At 43.9% G+C, this 22,624-nt stretch overlaps 1 pseudogene; it reads left to right on the top strand.

Annotated features, from left to right (window-relative positions):
• The window catches only part of LOC144762225 (cytochrome P450 2K6-like), a 156,216-nt pseudogene that overhangs the window by 88,146 nt on the left and 45,446 nt on the right, over positions 1-22,624 (top strand).

Raw genomic sequence — 22,624 nt, 5'->3', positions numbered from 1 at the left:
GACGCATGTCATGCTTGTGGGTTGTGCTGCTCTGTTGATTGCGTTGATTTGCATCCAGAACGCCCTGGAGTCTGCTTTTCTAGTATTAAGCATCAATTTGTCCCAGAAGTCATTGTATTTGTTCCTTTTTTCCATCCATACTAGCTTTTTGTATTCTTTCCTAATCAACCGAACTTCTTGCCAGGTGCTTTGCTTTGTTCTTGAGCCTTGTACCCCTCTTGTGAGCTTTTGAAGATGTTTCTTCATAGCTAGAGTAGTTATTGAGAATTTGGTTTTGGTCGTGGGACTGCTCTGCCTCCTGGCCTTGCTGCTTGATTTTGGCAATCTTTCCAGGAAGTTAGCCCAAGTTTCTGAACAAAGATCATTCTCTACCATGACCATTTGTAATAAGTTCTTGGCATCCAATGCTATTTGGGATAGTGTTTTGCTTGTCCACATAAGCCACTTCAGGTTGAAGGTTGATTGTTGTCCTGGTATTTTTGGAACCATTGTATACCTAGGGGAGTTTAGTTTCATTTCAATATGTTGCATGGAATGATCACTGTCTAGAGTGCTGATTATTCGATTTTTTTTGACTAGGCTCAATAGGGGCAATGTTATTAATGTATAGTCCAGAGTTGAGTTTGTGTTATGACCTATGTATGTAGCAGCTGGAAGTTTATCGTGCACCGATCTTCCATTTAATACCCGTAGACCGAGTCGTTCCAGGTCCCAAACCAGTTGCTTACCCACTTGGTCTGACCTCAAGGGCGATATAATCTCCTGGGATTTGACATTCCACATTTCATTTGCCACTGAGATATTGTCCTCTTACTCCGATTGATGTAAAAGATTCGAGTTAAAGTCACCCGTAGCCATTATCTCCCAACTTGGGTGATCTAAACGGATGGACGTTACAACATTAACTACACGTTGGAACAGTTCTTTTTTTTGCTGTTTTTTCGGGTGGGTGTATATGTTGATTAGGACGATTGTCCTTGCCACGCGTTTGATTATGCTCTCCAGCTTAATGATTTGCATATCCGTTGCTGAGGCAGGCATTTACGAGACATTGATCTTTAATGAGGTGGAAATATAAATAGATAGACCTCCCCTTGCGCGGCCGTAGCTCTGAAGGCGTGTCGCGTTTTCATGGAAACATAATCTTCCTGGTACATCAATTGGCTCAGTTGACCAAGTTTCCTGCAGCGCTATGATGTCATATTGATCCCAGGTAGCTGTTTTCATGCTTTGATTTAGGATGTTTTTTGCTCCTGCGATGTTCCATGAGAGCAGTTTTATAAAATGTTCTTCAGTTTTACCAGCCTCATAATAGGTTCCATTACCATTAACGCCTTGTATTTGTGATGGTTTTCTTTTCTTCCATATATAGCTCAGGTGTGCTACAATTACTCATTGCTCCAATATACTTCCCATAGGCAATACTCCACTTGAGTTTAGGTGGATGATAACTTCTAGCATGTAATACGCTGATTCCGGCTGTGGATTTGCGGAACAGACTGGCTTTTAGCTTCGCTCATGAACCTCTATATGCATGTTCAGAAACTCTGCATTTGCAGGACTAATATGTTTGAAGAAGGATAAATTCAGATAATTGTTTTGTATAATGTCAATGAATGCCTCTGCCCTGCGGATATCACCCTTCCAAATGAGGAATAAATCATGGATATAGCCTATCCACAAAACATTGTGGTCAGTTTGCAAGTTGTTGTCTTCAGCCAAGGCCACCTGCTCCTCCAAACACCAACCCGCTCCTCCAACCACAAAAATATTAATATAGCTGGGGGCAAAGCAGGTTCTTATTGATGACCCCGAAGTCTGTCTGAAGATATGATATTCAAATAGAAATGTTTTATTTCTTAGAAAAAAACTGTCATCTATATAAGCATGTTAGTATGATCAAACATTATGAATTGTGTGCCCTTGTGGAAATGTCTACACTCATTGATCCTATCCTGATGTATGATACTGTTATACAGGGAGGATACATCCAGGGTTATCATAAGGAATTCCTGTTTCCAATGTATCCTTTCTATCTTTTCAGAAAGTCTGTATTGTCCCTGCAATACGACTTAAGATCCAGTAGGACAGCATTGTTGCCTGGAGCATGCCTTGAACCCTCAGAGGCCAGCCCTACTGCTTGAGCCCTGCTTTATCACTTCAGCCCAAGACTACCACAGTGTCTCCAAGTGCTAGTTGAACTCCGTGCGTCCTAACCCTCAAGTGGTGCCTCACCAGTCCTGGACCCTAGGTGGTTGTGCTGAAAGTGCCAAAATAGCCAAAAGCCATAATTTTGGACTTAAAATATTTTTGGCTCTTAAAAACGAGGGAAGACTAGGATCGGCCCAAAGTGCATCGCATGTCGGCCTGACTTCGTGGCAGCTTCTGCGATGTTCTCCACAGTAGAAAATCCTGTTCAGCGGTGCTTTGACCAAGTGGGTATCTGGCCTCTTGGAACTCTGGTTGGCTACAGCCTCCAGCCTCGTCCCAATGGAAATTTTCAACTTCCTAAAAAGAGAATAAGGGAATAATTACGACTTTGGCAGAGCGGGAGCGGGGCGGCGAGTCACTGTCCTGCACCACCAAAGTTGACCATCTGTCAGATTAGGAGTTATCCTCTAGTCGGATGGGCTGTCCTTTGGTGTTCTCACGGCGGTGCCTTAGGCCACGCCAAATTATGTCCCTGCGTGACACGGACTGCAAAGTCCATGCCGTGCAAGAACTGGATGTTCATGCAGTACCCAAATGGCATGAGGCACTAGGGTGACCCTAGGTTTCCTCATCGCCAGCAGTTTCATGGCGTGAACACTGCCATGAGACCACTGGCAGGGAGGAAAGTGGTAATATGCTGTCCTAGGCTGAAGGGACCCTGCTAAGCACAGTCTGGCCTCATATTGCCACTCCACCATCACGGAGTACAGTTCCCTGGCAGTTATAAAACTGGTGCGGTGGTGGTTGGACTGCTACTGCCGCACCCCAAGAGTCTGACAGTTCTCGGATCATCAGACTTGCAATCAGCCCCCCTAAGCCTGAATGAAGAAATCTTCTCAGCAACTTTTTCCAGCAGCTCCCTGAGGATAATACTTCCTCCTCAGCCTTCCCCAATGTTGAACTTCTACCTTCTCAGAGAATTTTTCTTCAAATGTCTTCTAAGTACGAAGGAACGCGCCGACTGGGCTCATTCCACTTTTTGTATCACATTTGCACTCCTTTTCGGTTGGCCATTCTTTTTGACTTTGACCCTATCTCGCATAACTAGATGTCGGCAGTTGGCGCTTTGATATTTTAGGTGCTTTTTTAAATTAAATAATTCATAATGTCTGTTCAATTGAATGCATTTTTTTCATTTTGTTGTCCAATAATGTTTTTTTTATTTTCTTTATTTTTCTAAATTGGTATGCTACTTTTCTTGTGTTGTGTTTTCACTTTATTACTGTTTCTGTGCTGCCTTAAATACTTTACACATTGCCTAAGCTACTCCTAACTGCTTTTGTGCCAAGCTACCACAGGGTTAAGCACAGGCTCATTTTGTGACTTTTGTGGTTCACCCTGCTTGGGATTTTGACTGTTGGTTGACCTGGGCTAACACCCCATCAACCTACAAACTAGTTTCTCACAATATCTTTAAATGGTACCGATGTACACTTCTCACTCAATTACCTCATAACATCCTGATTTGTGTAGTTGGTTATGGGCTTTTGTTGTATGGTCCTATATAGACCATCGAACCACATTTCCCACTTTTTTGGAAGCTTTGATGGCAATTATTGTGCGACACTGTAATGTCTTAATGGCCTCCCCTTGTGTGTGAGTAAGGTTACTGTTTTTTATCTCCATCCAGTTTGTATGTGTCTCTGCAAGCTCTCTTGTTTTTGTAACAAAACCTCATGAAAGGAATCTAAGCTGGCGGGCTGCAGGTTTGGGCAAAACTTCAATCTCATCTTAAAGCCACTATTGCTATTGGTGTATATTGCTATACCCATTTTTACAAAGGTTTCTCAATCACTCAGGCCTTCAAAGTGTTTTTTTTCCAAAGTGTTGAACGCTATAAAGTCTCCCACATTACCAAAACAAAAATCATTGTCAAATGTACTCATCACATAATGTGGTGTATTTTTATGTGCAATTCTGAAGTTTTTAAGCAATTTTCTGGTGAATAAAAACAAATTCATTCCATCTGTTGTAAAATCAAAAGAGGCTTAGGGTCAAAAAGGCAGGCCAAATTCCAATACTGATCTTTCTATGTTAGTCAAAATATGGGACCTTAAGTCAAAAATTGTCTTGTGTTTACTTCTTGCTTGCTTCTATCCTCCTGTTCCCATGCTTAGTAACTCTTCAGGTTAACCGGGACCTTGGAATGTTTTCAAGCCAACCGTGATGGAGAGCAGGATGGGTATATCCTATGGGTTCCTCCCAGTCAAAAAGTTTACTTAGTGACTTGGTCCCTGAAATAGAAGTCAAAGTCCTCTAGTGGGACAAGGTTGCAGGCTATACAAGCCCCTGTCCTGTCAAAGCTGGATAGTGCTGAATAAGGTCCCACTAAATCCATTAAGTTTGATACATTTCAAGCCTTCGCCCGGTGAAGATTTCTACCTTCACACATAGGGCCTGATTAATATCTTGGTGGACAGGGTTATTCCATCAGAAATGTGATGGATATCCCATCCGCCAAATTACAATATCATTATGACCAATGGAACTTGAAATACCGTAGACAGAATATCCGTCACATGGAGAAGTGTGGCTCAATGGTTAGAGCGGCAGACCCTGATGCAGAGGTCTGGCCCGGGACCAGGGTTCAATTCCCCGCCTCGGTGGGTCTTGGGCTCAAAAATTCCACGAACCTGATAATTCTCGCCTCGGTGCCTATTCCAATCATGGAGTCCCACTCTGCAACTCTGGGCAATAGCTTGCTTAATCTCCACAACGGCCCCCACAACGCTAAGGATGCCTGGCCTCCACCTTGGGGGTGCCCAGGAGTGGACACCTCACAGGGAAAGCCAGGATGGGTTCCACAGCGGTATTCGTACAAGCGCCTTGAGACCCTTGCGGGTGAGTAGTGCGCTATACAAGTATCAATTTTACAATTTACATTTGTGATGGAGTATCCCATCTGCCAAAATTGTAATCAGGCCCTTTGTCTTTTTTATAGGGCTCAAAATCCTGCAATGGGAAAAGCATAAAGCTGTATCTGACGAATTCACTTTAAAATGTACCGCCTTTGCTGCAATGTCCTACTGATGCTTCGGAGGTCTTGGAAACCAAAAGGTTTCCAAAACCCAGATTTTCAGAGTTTCTGGAGCAGCTCATCAGGGTCACTTGTAAGGATTCTAAGACCTCAGGGACAGCACTTAGGGTCCAGGACTCACTCCAGCAGAGCAGAGGTCACCAGTAAGATCTGGTCCACTACCAGTTGTCACTGTTTAGTTGGGCACGTTAGGAAAAAAGGTCCCTTGCAGATTGTTGCGTTCCTTTAGCCACAGAAGAGATTTATTATTTTATTTATTTGTATAGTGCTCTCCTACCTGTGGGCGTTTAGGCGCCTATGGAGGCAGCCAACAGCACATCTGTGTCTGGAGGAGCCAGTGCATACACCAGTTTTCAGAGTGTAAAGCCATGTTTTCAGTCCTTTCCTAAAGGACAGGAGATAAGTTGAGTTTCTTAAATGAAGATGTAGCTTATTCCACCATCTAGAGGTGATATTAAGGAAGCCTTTGCCACTCCATCTTTGAAGCAGGGGGATGGTACCCTCACTAGGGAGGCCGATCAGAGTATGCCATTGGAAGCGATTAATAAGATTGGTGGAACCTGAGTTCTTTAAGGCCTTAAATGCAATACACAATGCTTTAAACCTAATTTGCTTCTCAATCAGTAGCCAGTGCAAAGTATTGAGGGCCTGTTTGGCAGAAGAATATTTGGACAGATCGAAGAGCAGTCTTGCGGTGGAATTCTGAAGAACCTGTAGTTTAGTTATTACTGATTTGTGTGCTCCAACAAGTATTCCATTACAATAATCGAGTTTGACAGCACTAAGGCTGCCACCACTGTTTTCTACAATCCTGTTGGTATGAAGGGCAAGATTTTCTTCAAGATTCTTAGGATGTAATTAATGGAAGCAGTGAGTTTGTTTTCATGGTGGCAGAAAGAGAGGGTGTTGTTTATAATGACTTAAATATTTTTTGCCTTCATAACTAGTGTTGGGAGGGTCCCCAGCTCTACTGACGACCATTCTGAGGACCAAAAGGAGGTAATTTTCCCAAAAAGAAGTACCTCAGTTTTATTTGAGTTTAATTTAAGACAGTTCTCGGCCTTCCAGACGCTGACACATCTCATACACTCCATAAAGTTCTGCGCTGTCTTGGGATTGTTGTTTGAGACTGATACAATAATCTGGGTATCATCTGCGTATGATACTAATTCAAACCCATGAGATTTGATCATATGTACCAGGGGAGCAACATATATGTTGAAAAGGGTAGGGCTCAATGATGAGCCCTGTGGCACCCCACAAGGAAGCCTGAAACACTCATATTTGTAGCCTCCTATTTCGACAAATTGTTCACGGTTGAGCAGAAAGGATCTAAGCAATGTTAGCTCTAGACTTTCTATTCCAGCTTCCTGGAGCCTGTGTAATAGAATACCGTGGCCCACCGTATCGAAGGCGGCTGATAAGTCTAATAGTATCAAGACTGCCGATCCTCTATTATCAACCATCTATCTGACTTCCTTCGTTGCAGTAATCAGGGCTAGTTCAGTGCTGTGTCGGGCTCCAAAGCCATATTGAGTAGAATCCAAAATGTGATTATTCTAAAAAAAAACTGTCAGTTCCTGATTCATATGTTTCTCCAGTACTTTCGCCGGTACGGGTAGCCAGAAAATATTGTGATAGTTTCCTGCTTCTGTTTTGTCCAGGATTGATTTTTTTAGCGAAGGTAGAATTTATATTTTCTTCCACGTTGTGGGAAAGGTCCCTGTTTCAATGGCCAAATTTAGGCCATAAGTGGCAAAGCAACCAACTCCACTGGCAGGTGGGTTACTTCCGGATCAGGCACATGATCCTTGAAGTCCACTTCTTAGTCATGGGCACAAGTGAGAGCAGCTCCATCACTTCTGCTTTCAACTCAGGTCTCAAACAGTAGTTCTATGCCACTTCTGTTCTTTGGCCGGTCCAGAGAGTGTTTTTGATGAGTTGCGGGTTTCACTGGCCATTGTGGAGGTGACTCTTGGACTCACCCTAACCATTTAAAAAAAGTGTCCAGGGCAACCCTTCCCACGTATGCACCACATCCTGTTTGCCTTCGTGCATTCTACTCCGCATTGCACTATTCTCAGGTAAATCCATCAAAGCAGAATCTTTCTGACCCTGAATAGAGCTTGTGTGCCAGCCAGAGGTGTGTTAGGGAAATCAGCAGTCACCTTCTCCCTAGCTACACCCAAATTATTCTTTCAAAAACACCCCCACACCCCCACCCCCACTGTCTTGATGCAATACGGATTACAGAGGTCCTGTTGAACAAAATTCCTCTCTTCATGGAGGTTCCTTTTATACTTTACTATGAATGGATGGCCTTACCCTGGACTCTTTAAAGATAATAAACTTCTGAACCCTCCCCATTGACCCTCCTGAAATCATGTGTTGCATACCTCTCTCAGATCCTCCTGTCGAAAGTCATAATCAGGGTTAGACTGGCTTGAAGAGCAATCTGGCAATGCCTGAAAGGCAAGTGTGTGGGCCACTTGTTTGGCTGTTAGTGGGCTTGTTTTATGGTCTGATGGGCCATTGCATCTGTAGATTTTCCCAGTATTAGCACACGCATTGTCTACAGGAACCATAAATGCATGCAGTATCCCATCCCTTGTGAAATACAGTGTGTCTTTACAAGTTCAAAACTGCCCTGATTTGCAAATATGGGGCACTTCTTTAGCTATATGATTCGCTAATGAGGGCCACTTTTGTTTTGTTTTAGTGCCCAGGCCTATTTTATGTCCAAGTCTCTCTCTAGGCCTAAGCGATTGTTTTTGCAATCGGAGCAATTTTCACACCTCATTAAGGGGTAGCACTGTCTGGGCCATCCATTAGCAGGTTAATGGTAATTAGCCCACCATTGTTTCAGGCAGGTCAAGTGTTACCTTGTAAAAATAGTTTTTCCTAAATATTTACTAAAAACTCAAACAGAAAAGAATTGGATTTTAAAAAAATATTAAAAATAGTCACCTCTAGCTTATTCCAAAACAAAATTAGTAGGCTCAATATTTAATCTGAACTTTAGTGTTTCTCATAGGATAGCTACAGCACTAACAGTGAGCATAACCTTTGAGGGCTAGTTACTGTCTCTACATGCCACATTAATTCTTGCATGTACCACTTTCCAACACTAGGTACCATACCAGGTAGCCTGCAGGGCCTGCATAGGGATGACTTATTTAATATTTAAAAGTTGTTTTTTCCTTTGAAAAAGGGTTATTTAGACAGAATAACCTACAACTTGAAAAGCTGCAGGAGTGAGGATACACATATAAGCCCAGAGCAATGTTCTCTTTGTTACTCTAACTGGTGGCACAATAAATGCTGTAGTCCACAGTTGATATTAAACTTTTCTCATGCCATCGGTGTTTTTTCCTGCACCATATACTGTGGCCTTACTGTAAATGTTAAATAGATCAAGTCAGGAATAACCAATTGTAGTATGTTTTAGAGTCAGATCTCAAACACTGTGGCATGGACAGCAGTTAAAAAGGGTACATAAAGCAAAAATATCAGTCCGCATAAAAGGGGGTTTCCACACAAAAAGTCAATTTCTCACACCTTTGAAGTAATGGCCTGAATTTGAGAGAGAGTGTTTCTATTGTAGGCTTTGTAATGGGATGAGGGTATGACATCATCTTTATAAGAAGTGACTTGAGGGATTTGAGTGTATAAGTGAGTATGGTCTTTGACAGATAAACGATTGAAAGATGGCGATTAAGCAACAGGGCCTGGAAGACTGGGTTGCAGGGAAATATTGGTCTGCTGGTGTTGAAGGTGGAATTTACGTAATATTTTGCTGAAGGGAGGTTGATGGTGTTGCATTTGTCAATGGATTGTGAGTATGGATGGTCTGGGAGTGGGTGCCTACTCATCTTAAAGAGTGTTCTGATTCTATTGGATGCTTAATTCATGGAGTTGGTGTACTATTTGGCTTGGGTTGAATCATGAGTCTTGATCAAGTTGAGCAGAGTGATCTTATCCTTATGTGCTCATCATGAGATATGCTTCTTTTTCTGGTTGCATATAATGAAATTGATGGCAGTGGGGTCTTTGGGTACCTGTATTCATTAGGGCATTGGTGCTTTTGTGATTTTCCTGGAACAATTTGAGGTTGCTGCAGAAAGTACTCACATGAGGAGGGTCACAGTTATGGTTGAGAGGACCAAACCAAGGATGTAGCCTCAGTAATGAATTCATTTGCTAACATCCTATATAATGTTGAGCTTGTTGATGTGTAACCATGGTGTAATCATGCCCTATACACATAGAAGTTGTCAAGTGGGACTTTAGGTGGCTCCCAGTTAAGAAGAAATGCCACAAAGGGATAGAAAGAACCTCCTCAGCAATCTTCCTAATTCTTGATTAAAAATGGGAAATTAATGTAGGAGCTGAAATGCAAAGCACACAAACCAAGGTTGAGAAACAGCCAACCAGAGACTGTCAGAACTTAAAATCAAGGCACAAAAGCAGATACAAGGCAGAGCATAAATCAGGGGCAAAAATATATTAACTGGAAAATCATTGCAATGAAAAATAAGGGACAATATGCAGTGTCAATGATCAAAAAAGGAAATAACTTCAGAGGAAAAAAGATTAGTTCCATCTTGGATTGGCAACTATCACTGGAAAAATAATACCCTAGTAAAGTCTATGCATAAGTCTAGCCTCGACTACATCTTCTGTGGTATTGCCTTTTGTAGGAACAGAAAGAACCTCCCTCGTTTGACATGCTTATTGCCCTTTGAGCTTAAACTCCAAAACTGCCTTTCTTCAAGGTGGCGTGGTGCAGAGGACATGGAGCCCCACTGTGAGTGACTGCAGCCATGAAAATGCCACTGTGATCTCATAGGGGGGAGAGAGAGAGAGTGACCAACCTATGCATTAACCCCTCAGCTCATCATGAGGTACACCTCTCGTACGCTCATGACGAGCTGAGCTCGTCATGAACCGCGGGTTTTTATAAACTTCAGCGCACAGCGGGAAAATGCGCCGCACGCATGGTGTTAAGCACAAGGATAAAACAACTCATTGCTGTGCCAGGCACTTAGCGCAGGAAATACTATTTTCTCATACAATTTCACTGCTGGAGCTGGTAAATTCCTGGCACAGAAGTTACTGAATGAGGATGAGGAGGGTGTGTCATGTTTTCTTCATCGTTTCCTTGATGAAATAGGGAAACCTCTAAGGACTGCAACTTGTATGAGCGCTTATGTGCATGCATGTTTTAGATGGTTGGGTTTGTGAGTTGGGTGTAGTTTTTGTATATGTTCTGGACCTATACAGGAAACGGGGTGGTTGAATGGGTTGCAGTGAGAGGGAGGTAACGTGAGGAGCTCGATGGAGTTGAGAAATGCTTGTTTACCTACAGTGCAGGGGCAGAAGGATTTTTGGCAACTGTAAGTCCTGTTATTTCCTGCACGTTCAGTCTTTGTGATGAATGTAGTAACCTGTGGAAACAAAGTTGTCTAGCATATGTCAGGATGTTGTTGTGAATCACATTCAGTGACGAAGAGCACACTGAGGTCTGTAATATCGGGAGCATGAGCAACAATGTGATCAGACACAAATCATGAACTTAAAATCCATCAATAATTACAAATGCTAATGAGGGTTATCTCTGGGGATTCTGGGGATTCAATACCTATCAATGTATGAGTCAGAGTATACAACATTTAAAGGAACATTATTAAAGGTGTGAGAAAGGATGTGTCAGCTGTTACACTCCAGTCATCATATACACTGACTAGGTGTCAAGCAATTATTTGTATTCTAAATGTAACCGTACATTGGGTACTATTTTAGGGAAAGATAATAATAGCAGAATATTTCTCCCTGGTAATGAGAGTCAAAAAGGTGCATGGAAAGCTTCCAAATGTGGAGTAATTATTAAATAAATTTGACAATTTTTATTTATATGTTTTGCAATGGGTTGTATTGTTTTTATCAGCAAAATTTCAGGAAGAGATTGACAGAGTCATAGGCTCAGAGCAGCCAAACGCTGGGCATCCTAAGCTTATGCCATACACAGATGCCGTGATACATGAGATCCAGCGATTTGGCAACATTCTGCCGTTAGGTTTGGCCCGTAAGACCACTGTGGATACAAACTTCAAAGGTTATTTTATTCCAAAAGTAAGAAGAAATTTATAGTTTTCTAACTTTCTAAATAAGATTTTTTTGTCTGACCTTATTCTAATAAAATGCTGAGTTTTTGAGTTTTATTCTAACTTTACAAGCATCAAACAAAATCATGCCAATCAATGGAGATTTTAGATTGGTTTCAGAAAATATTTGAGGTCATTAGTTTTCCAATTTTTGTGTTATGTAATATCTATATTCCTCCAGATTCACTATGAAAATGAAAGTACAAATCACTATACTTGAACACATTCAGAATCAAGTAATGATGACAATGAAAGTTCAGGTCATACTCAAAAGAGATCTGATTTAACTTTTGGACTGTAAGTGGCTTACCCCAGATCCAATAAATGGTTTGCAATCATTTTGACAGCCGTTTCTAGGTGTTTTGCCGCCCTAGGCGAGAATTGAAAAATGCCACCCCCTCCCTTTTACTACCATCACTCCGCATCTCTCTCTTCTAAGTTCATGGACTCCTCTCTTGTCTGCCGAGCTCCCTACTCTGCACCTCTCACCCCTCCACTGGTTCATTACCTCTCCCTGAGTCTATCACCTATTGTTCCAGTGTTCCTCGTTCCCTTACGTTTCTCCTCTGCCTCTCCCCACTACTCTCTCTGCAGTTCTCAATTGTCCCTCTCCCTCCAGCACTCCATGTTGTTCTAACCCCACGCTTCCCCCCCCCCGCCCTGCCCTGGCCCTATTCAAAAGGTCCTGTCATTCCTGTTTCACCAGCTTGCATCTATTCACAGGCCCTGCACTCCTGATACTTCCTATCATACCACCTTCTCCCTCAATGATTCCCGCATTGCCTCTTTCATCTCTGCACTTGGTGTCTTTTATCTCCACAGATCTTATAGTACTCAATATTCCCCCTTTTTTTAGCCCATGCCTCCCCGTCACCTTTCATCACTTCCTGATATAAGTGGTCCTCACCTTTCTCCTTAATTCAACACTTACCCCTCCCCCTGCTTCTCTAATATACTCCTTTCTGCAGAGCTCACTGCTTCTTTCAGCTATGCCCCCAGAGGCATGGGGAACCTCCCACTCCAGCAGCTTAAGCAGAGGCAGCACTGACCCCTAGGAATGGTGAAGTGGTCCCCACTTAAAAGTGAATACGTTCTCTGTGGGCCTCTACTGCCTGCAAGTCAAAATACCAGCTTTAGGGAATATTAAGAAAGAGGGCGGATGTGTAAAAGGACGGATGCACGCATGCAATGACAGATGGATGGATGGAAACAGTATGGTTGAATGGGGCAAGAGGTTAGTGTATGGAAAGGTGAAGGGGGTGGATGGATGAGTAGAAGGGAGGGGGAATGGATGGACCCTCCGATAGAAGATGAAAAGCCGAAAGGAACTCTTTTAAGCAGGGTTGGATTTGCACGCTTTGCGAGCGCGGTGTGATTAGAGGTAAGTTACAAGTGAGAGGTCTTTTAATTGCGTGTCCCTTCCTTCAGCACCCCTGCCCTCCATTCACCAGGTCCTGCTCACCCTTTCTTTCTTGCCTGCCATCCCCCACTTGCTTCTCTACTCCCTGCTTCAGTGCGTGCCTTCCCTCCCTTCAGTGGTTCCTGTGCACACCCTGCTTCTTTAATGTTGCATTGCCCTTCCTTGCTTCCCTAATACACCAGATGTGTCCCTGGTTCTTGTGTGGTCTGCTCTCTTCCACTTACCCCTCTTTAGCAGTTCCTGATTTCTCATCTTTCTCCTCAGCTCAGCTCTCTCACCACCTTTCTCGTCTGCCACTGCCTCGAGCCCTGCTGCCTCTCCCACATGCACCTGCAAACCATTCTCCACTTGCTGCTGCCCTAGTCTGCTCATTTAGACCCCACACCCCCCCCTCCTGCCTACTAGTGCCTTAGCTGGGTGCCAAGGGCCCTACTGTGAGCAAGGAAAACAGCCCCTGTGGAGTAAAAAAGGAGCTATATTTGGACCCTTCCGTGTCTCGGTGTCACACTGCACAATTAACAGCTAGGCCTCTGCGGCCCATTTCAGCACCCCTTCCCGCTCCCTCTGTCACTGAGACGCCGTGCTTTCTCTGCCTTCTTGGCCTCCAAGGGGAAAGGAGCTCCGTGGCTGGAAGGGCTGGGGCAGTAGGCCTGTCGCCTCATGGACTGCCGGGGCAGAGAAAGGCAGTGCGGGTCCGGCGAGTCACAGGAGCAGCAGGCCATGGCGGAGCCGTGTTCCGTGGGGGCGCAGCGGAATAGCGGGTGCAGGCGCTTCTGGTGATGGTGGACGGGGGGCCGAGGGCTGCAAGTGTGTGAAAGTGTGGGGAGCAGTGAGAGAAGAGTGAGCAGCAGATTCTGCATTAACATTGGGAGGAAGTTGCGACTAGCAGAGAGCGGAGTGAGAAGGTGTGTATACACTGGTACCGCCGGCTGCTCCACACACCACTATGCCAGGGTGCGCTGCGCAGGGCCGGACTGGGAACTGAAAGCAGCCCTGGCAAATTTCGGCAGACCAGCCCCCATCCGGTGCGTAGCGAGCGAGCGCAGCGAGCGAGCCCGACCGCCACTAGGGGGGTTTGGGGGGGTTCTCCCCCCAAGAAATTTTTGGAAAACGACAGACCACAATGGTGCATTTTACAGCACATTTTTCATTACATATTCAAATTGTATCAACTTTCAAAGCTCAGTAAATAGTAGATGATGACCTTAAAGAACATCAGGTTACCCACCCAGTCATATGTACCCATAGACATTATTTCAGAGAGCACCAAAAATAGACACAAGTAGTGAATCAGAGAGAACAAAGTAAAAGTGAGTGTAACATTTTGTGGTTTCTCTGATAGAAATGGTCCCCCCCCCCCCCCCCCCCGCAAACAAGACATGTCACAAAGACTATATATATGGGCAGTCACATGCATGGCCACTCTGTTATGGCATAGTTGTTCTAGAAGCAAGGATAAGTACATATGTTCCGCTGCTTTGAAGTGACAGGTCATGACTACATGTTTGGGGGCATGTCTGGCTGCTAAACATTTGCATATCAAAATGGTGAACACTGCATGCAGTCTCATGGAGTGCACCATGTTAGTAAACATTCTCTGTTTGCTTTCACTCCTGCAGTGTGTGCATTGTCTAGTGGCACGACCGCCCAGGAAGACCCACACACATACACTTCACATTTGGGGACAGTGGCTGTCGAAGCGTTTCATGTAACCGTGTGTAACAATAAAAAAATCACTGCTTGTAGGTTCATGTGCTATACAATTTTAAGTGTAATGGAGGGAGAGAATATAGGTGAAGGGTAACAAGTTTACCGAGGCCTATATTATAGTACCTATATGGACTATAACACTCCATATTTCCAGACTCTGGCCTGCAAGGCTGGCTGCACTGTACCAAAGACACGATTCAAACCTGGAACACCAGGTTCTAAAGTCAGCAGCTCTAGGCACTCAGTCACATTTCTTACACAGTAGGAAAATGGAGTTTATTACAGTGGTACTTGTTTAATTGACTCATGAAGACTAAACGGCTGGAGTGGAACAATGCTGATTAGATCCTGTTATTTGTAGGTGTCGTATAAACTATTCAGAAATTGCATTACACAGTGAGATATATTCCTAGTTTACTTGTCAAGGCATAAATAAATGTGAAAAACAGGAGTTAACATGAGCAATGCCTAATAGACTGTCAGTTTTCAGCAGATGCATGAACCAGAAGACCAAGTGGAATTAAGTCATTTCTGCTTCACCTGTTTTTTGGAAAAATCCTAACACTGTGTCTTGTGAAAGAACAGAGACAGTGAGGTTTTGTGTTAAGGTTGGTTCATAATTGCTTTCTGTATATTATTATGGTAACCTAGTGTTAATATAAGCATCACCCTACAGGTCTGAAAGCTGTAACCCTCCTGAGTAGCACAATGGCTAATTGTGGTTGAAGTACTTAATAGGATGTACACATTTAAAAGTTTTAAGAGAGAAAATCCCAAAATTTACTTTTTAGACTTTAAGGTAGTACATTTTACATTTCATAAAATAAGTTCATTAACTTACTGACTTGTTGCATCAGCTCAAACAAGCTGCTGAGATTGTATGCACTGCACTCAGCTGGATTAAGGAATGACAATAATAGGATTTAAAAGGTAATTACTTGCCCTTATAAAAATATTATTAAAAAATGACAGTGAGTTTGCGAACACAACTGCACTGCGGCTTGTTCATTAACCCACTTTGATGTTAGAGATATATAGAAGCTAGCAGAAAAGTTAAATGCATTAAAGCAGAGCACTTATATTAATACACCAATTGGTACTGTTTTCTGCCAGTGGTGAATTGGTAGAAAACTGATAAACAGACATATGTGATGAAGTTCTAATTTACAGTGGCCAAATAAATGTTCATTATCAAACGACACTTCCAGTTTACCAACTCCAATCCGCACAGGCGGTGAAAGCGTCAAGAGGCCAAGTAGTAGCGAGTTGTGCTGGATTCCAGTGGTGGCTGGTGACATATGAAAGTGGTGAGGCGTACATGTTCACGATGAGTGGCTGGTGGCAAGACCAACTGTCATAAGCAGGGCTGCGAGGTGGGGGGTAGGGGGGCGGCAGTTCGAGTCTCCCATGGAGAAAGTTTTGAAAACAAGAGTGGGCAAATGCTGCATTTTCAAGCAAATTTCAGAAAGCAACAAGTTTAATAAAGAGCTATATAAAACTTGGAATATGTAAAGCATATGTCTTTAGATAGATTGTGGGTAATAGTAATTCACACATAACATGCAACACATTCGCTGCCATTCATTCCTGTCCAACAAAAATAACATTTAAAAATATTTTTTAGAAGATATTCTATAACTTCTTGCAAGTAAAAGCCACTTCAGTTCTGCATCTTATATTGGTAATGTATAAATTATAGTATAAGGAACAGATAATAACTGCAAACTCCCTGAGATGGTCACAAAACTAGCATCAAAGGCAAGGCAGGAGCCTTTTGGGATTTTCCTTTCTGAAAGTTTACACTACATACACTACAGCTAGAGGCCATACATGCTTCTTTGAATTGCCAATCTGCTCTGCTGTGCTTGATTTCAGGCCCTGCGTTCATGCCCTCAGAAGTTACTACAATTTATTGCTTGCATTTGGGAGGGGCTGAAAAGGCTGCTTTCCTTAAAGCCATTTGTCAGGCCATAAACACTAGGCTCTGGATGGACATGGGCTGTAAACTACTTTTCACATTTGCAGAATGCATAGAGGTAGATGTCTACGTCGAAAACTTTTCTTGTGAACAATTCCATCTTCTATGTACATATTGCCCTTCCATCGTGTTGCACATTGAAAAGCCATGAAAACACCCCTTCATGATGCTCCTGCATCATGCTTCCATTGTAAGAAACTAACTCATTGGCGCTGTATTCTGTTCAGTACTGGGTGCCCTTTCACTATGACCAATGCAAAAAACTCCTGGATGATGCTGCTGCTGACCATTGCTCTTACAAAAAGTTGTATGTACATTACTCCTACATTATACCAATGCATAAAAAGCCTGTACACAATAACACTGTAAATTACCTTTAGAAGTTGGACTTGTACATTGTTACTCTACTTAACAGAGCCCGGCACTGTGCCCTGTACATTAATAGTCAGCAAAATGGTTTTACACAGATACGGCATGAACACAAAGCATGTTACAATGCCTCAGCAAGATGCCTCGGTCCACAGCCAGTGCAACATGCCCTCTCACAAAGTGCTTTCACACAACCCCCTGCAGGGTATCCCTTCCCACCGCCCCTGCAGAGATCCTCCTTCATGGATCGCCATTTCAGAAATACTTACTTAGGGTGTCTGCATACAGCCCCCGCTTGAAGCTGCACAGATGGAGGCTCGCTTGAAGCTGCACAGATGGAGGCTGGCAGAGATGGAGGATGGTGGGGTGCACACAGTGACACTATGTTGTTACCTAAAGTGCCAGACCTGTCTGAGGTGTCCCGGGCCCCTGGGCAGCTGTGTGTAAAGCCCTCTTTTTCTTTGAGAAGCACCCTGACTGCACACCCTCCTGCCTGTGAACGGTGTGCAATGCACATGACAATAATTACCAGGTACCAGGACTGCCATTGGTGCCAGCTACAGAGAGAGGCCGTGCACACCTCACACATTACATGCATGGCACATAAGGGAGATATGTGGCCTAGTTCTGGTGAAAGTTACCACAGACGAACAAGGAGACCTCTATGCTAATCATGGCTCCCTCGCTTGATCAAGATATGTTATTCTCTGCAAATAGTTTTATCTCCATGTCGCTCAGCGCTCCTAGCAGTCACAATTAAAAGATTGGAAGCAGCTAAACACAACTCGTGTGTGTAAATAAACATATCTCAAAATGATTCACTTTTGCCATAATACATACCATTACATTCAGATTTTGACATAGCTATTTGCGCGCATTACAGACAGATGCTCGGGTGAAGACAAATGTTACACTGTTTGGCACACACAAAAATACAATAAAAAGCCAGACACGTGGGACAGGCCAAACTGCATCTGTCTAAACAGGATAGCAATTGAGCATTTAATTTGAAAACTAAACGAGACACAAATAGCTTTGTGCGCACACAGACACAGCTCCATCCAAACCCGTTTTTAAATAAATAAATCATCCTTTTGTTCCGGCTCTAATTTAGAAATCTCAGCAGTGCAGAGTCATGATGTAACCATTCTTCTTATATTCAGAGTTAGGGTTTCCAGAACTTTAGCAAAGACCTTGCTGTGTTATCCCTGCTTATTATTTCCTTGGCTCCAGTTTTAGAGACACTGCGTCTCACTGTGATTGCAGCAGGGAGATTGTACGCTTTTTACACAGAGGCCGAGCAGAGGTTTTGGCGCCTTTCGGCAAACCGCCCTCCCTGGCTCTATTCTGGGAAAGAGTCTTACCTGGTTTTCTGGCTTCTGTTCACAAGGGGCCTGGGTTGGGGTGATTTGCGTGTGATATTGATTAGATGCTTATGTTTTGTTCCCAAACCTACATCTGCATATTTTTTTCACCTTGCCGTCGCCGAACAAACTAACGCAACTGCAGTAATGGGAAACAGAGTAAGCCTGGAAACTATAACAATGGTAGTCTTACTGCCGCGCCACACGGACGTTTGGAAACTAAGGGTAAGAAATGTGCCGGATACATCGACATCAAACTATGCACTTTTCCTGCTAACCGGAATGGTACAAGGAATTAAAAAGATGCAGCGACACACAACTCTGACATATATTATCACTTTATTAACAATTACTTCTACTGCTGAGACCTAGGGCTGGAAAAATACACCCAGAAAAGTGCCTTTTTAATGAGTTGCTGCGTTTGAAGGAATCTTGCCCATAGCTAGGATGGCAGTACGGAAAGGTAACACATTCAATACATTTCCTGCCTGCTGTTTACACATAAATCCATCATGTTCTTTATCTTTACCCTTATAATTTGATACCGCTGTTTCCTTTATCCTGACACCGAAAAAATGTTGGTGACTTATTAATCATGCCCATTTGACACTCATGACTTACAAAATCAAAGACAAACATTTAAACCAACAATTGGTTGCAATAAAGATTGCATACCAAGAGTGTTACCTAGTTCACATGACCTAGAATGTCTATAAAGCAATGTATAGGGCAAACCCCATGGTCCTCCTGCAGCTGTGGTGCAGCAGGTAAAGTGACATTGCAGCTAGATTATCTCGTCCTTTACAACCAATTTCACATACTGATGGCACAAAGCAACCTTATTTTGCCTCTGCTAGCTACAGTAAAAGCTCTCAATAATTAATATAGAAACTTTTAAAAATATATATTTCGACCACAAAGCCACTGTAGACCAAATCGCTTTGCATGTTTTCTCTCATGAAGAGAAACTATAAAATGTGCTCACTCCTTTGTAGCAATTCTGCATATTTTTCAAGACAACTCCCCATCCCGCCACCCCCATCACTAACATGTTTGCATTGATTTGTTCCAGTCTTGAAGATACATGCAATTTATCTATGCACTCTCATTAGAATACAAGCGGTAGAGTACACTAAGTCAATGACGTTTTGTCTTGATTGAATTTTTCAAGAGAACACAAAAGAACCTCGCTATTAAAATAGTCCTTTCTTCTCCAGCATGAAGGTGAACGTTTTTTAAAGTGGTGTGATGTTCAGTAATGAGCCTCTATCTAAATTATCATTGGTGACAAACTCACCAAGCACTTTTTTTTTCAAGGACACATAGTTGTGAAATGCCAGAGCTGCCACTTTCTTTCCTGTAATTATAGGCCAACTTGCATCCCTTCAATGATCATTTATAGAACAGCCTCCAGTGGATTACCGAGAACTTGAAAAACACATACATACCAGTCCACAACAACCCTCTTCTCCTTCCCTCGCCATTGTTTACCGGTGATATGTAAAATATTGGCCCCCTTTCATTCCCTCGCTTAATTATGCCAATCACGGTACAGGAATTGTGCAAGAAATAAATGCATGCCATGCGACTAAATAAATAGGGTGAACATTAACTTTAAATTATGAATGCGGGCATTTAAAATTGATTACCCTTTCGGAAATGATTCTGTCGCATGTTTTTGCAGCATCTCATCCTGCTCACCAGTGTCAGTTTTGTGACCTGCTTGCTGGCACCAGCATTTCTTACGGCCCACTTGCTTCAAATACTGTCTGCCGTGGTCTTGCAATGTTTACAGTGCTAGCTCCTTGTACTGCCCAAAAGTGCGATCGACGGGCATGAGCGCTCACCAGTGTGTCCTCTGCTGCTGCCCCATTCCAGTTTATCATGCTGTGCACCAGTGCAAGCGTATTGTGCAGCTCACATTTCCACGCTTGTGTGTGATACTGCATCTGACGCAAACACATTAGATCGCCCAACAGTAACAGCTTCAGGAGTCACTTGCTTCTCACGTCGTCCATAGGTTGCCCCTCTGTGCCACTGCCTTGCTGTGGATGTTCCTGGCGTTTTTCACCAGTGTCCTCATGCTGCCAATGAAGCGCTAACGTTGTACTATGTTCACATCATTTAGCATCACACGTTCTCAGGAGGGGGACTACAGACCCTGTGCCCAGTCAATGCATGACCTTTTCGCTGAGACTTCAACATCACTGGCTGGTAGCACATTGTGACGATAGTGGCCATAGTGAAATAATAGTGTGCAGGATTACCACATATCAATATATTTAGCAAAAATGTGGTGGGGCCACTGGTGAGATAGCTGGGGGCAGAGGCACCACTGATGTAGTTGGGTGGAATTAACAAGGGTGGGAGGGGATGGGCTGCAGGCCTTCTTTTTAAACCCAGTCTGTGTTCCCCCTGGTGTGTGTGACTATGGGCCTCCATACCGCTAACGTTCATAGTCGTAGAGGCCTTAGGGGGTAGGAAGACCCCCGGTTACAGGGGCTGAGGCCCCTTCTGGCAGATTTGAATGAGTGTTGCAGTTGGACCGGGGAGCCTTCACTACGCCCAACTATGCTCTGCTATGGACGGCCAGGCAGTCTCCAGTCAGGGTTCAGAGTGGGGTGGAAGAGCTAAGTCAGTTGTTATATTTACCACCTGAATGGCCTGGGTTGCTATTACACACAGACAGCATTATAGATTATGAAATAAAACACAAGAGGTTTTGTACCACACGCATCTTGAAGTAATGTATTTCGAGGTGCTCTTATATGTGATAATGAAGACAAAAAGAGGCAAAGTGAAATTTTAAAAATAAGTGCCTATGATTACACAATTTGATCAAGCGGAGAACTCGGGAAATCAGAAGTTTTCTGGCTTTATCATGTGCAAATCAAACTTTATATGCACACAATTCTCCTACCCTATGCTCACCTTATATTGCCCCACAAACCTGCCACCCTGGGATAATCAATGCGGCCCTCGGTCACATGACAGTCAAAACGTGTTGGCCCCCCTGGAAAATGCTTGCGAGTACCCATGTTCTGGGCTCCTGTCAGTTTCCTAAAAGGTCAGGTCGCCTCGAGGTATTCTAACCATGTGCACGCAGGGTTCACTTCCAACCTGCTTTGGCTCTGCTTTTCGACAGTCAGAAGGGCTGGTACAGGCGCCTTCCCAGCACCCACAGTGCATGATTCTACGTATTTGGACTTTGAAGCTCTCATTCTCATAGCTTGTGCTTGCTTTATAAAAAATATCACTTGCTATTTCAACATCGTGCTGTCACCCCGGAGTGGCATTGGTTCAAAGTAGTTTAGACAGCATCGCCACAGGACGCTCGCGGCACAGATACAGATTATGGGCCTCTCTGGTCCCGCTTGTGGCGTTGAGAAATAACAGTGTAGAGGGGCCTGGTTGTTCCACTTGGGGCGCGCTGGCGTGCGGAAGTAGCATCTGGGCCCTTAGGTTCCCTAAAAAGGATCTTTTAAACCCCACCACCCCGTGCCTCCCGTAATTGGATTAATTAATTGGATTTCATTTGTTTAGCTCTCCCATCGCAGGCCCGTCCGCTTTACCCCTCCCTTTATTTTGGAAATGTGGAAAATGAAAGCGAAGTGCTTTTATTAAAAAGGGGAAACCAGTTCTACAATTTAGCATGACTACACTCACCTGCAGACAGCAGACAGGGGGCCAGGGGGCTAGTTGGAAACAATTAAATGTTGTGCCCAGCCTCGCTCTTTTTCGGTCCTTGACTCGTGACTCGTGTCTGCCTCATTGACCTCTTGCACGCGCATTTAGCGCGAGCCAGCCCCAATGCGCATGATCTTCACATCTAGACCCCACCCTAGTAAGGGGTGAACTAGGCCACGCGCAGACGCAGGGGCCAGGCGGAGGAGGAGGAGACATCTGCGCGCTGCATGCACCATGGATCTGCAGCAGGTGGCGCATTTATTTAATTAATTTTACATGGAATAGTGCCAGCGTTATGCACAGACAGACACAGCAGCACATTTAGCATTAATTATGCAGCAGATAGAATTAGCTGCTACTCTCGGACTCTCACGGTGTCACCAGGGCCAGGGACAGGTCCAAATTAATTCCAAACCGGTCCGGCGGCCCCCTGGCACAAAACCGGCCCCCCTGACAGAAAACCAGCCCCCCCGCCCCATCCAGCCGACCGGGGGATTGCCCGGTGCCCGGACTTGTCAGTCCGGCCCTGGCGCTGCGCAGCGTGTACAAGCATGTGCGCTTGCACTCACTGCTTTCAAATCTAAAAAAATGTCACCCCTTTTGCTGCCCTAGCCCTTTTGCCGCCCTAGGCGGCTGCCTAGTCTTGCCTAATGGTAGAAACGGCCTGGTGACCCGGCAATGAAC

Source organism: Lissotriton helveticus, chromosome 6, assembly GCF_964261635.1.
Source record: "Lissotriton helveticus chromosome 6, aLisHel1.1, whole genome shotgun sequence".
Classification (NCBI taxonomy): domain Eukaryota; kingdom Metazoa; phylum Chordata; class Amphibia; order Caudata; family Salamandridae; genus Lissotriton; species Lissotriton helveticus.
The sequence above is the reverse complement of the archived record's forward strand: the minus strand, read 5'-3'. Positions and strand labels throughout refer to the sequence as shown.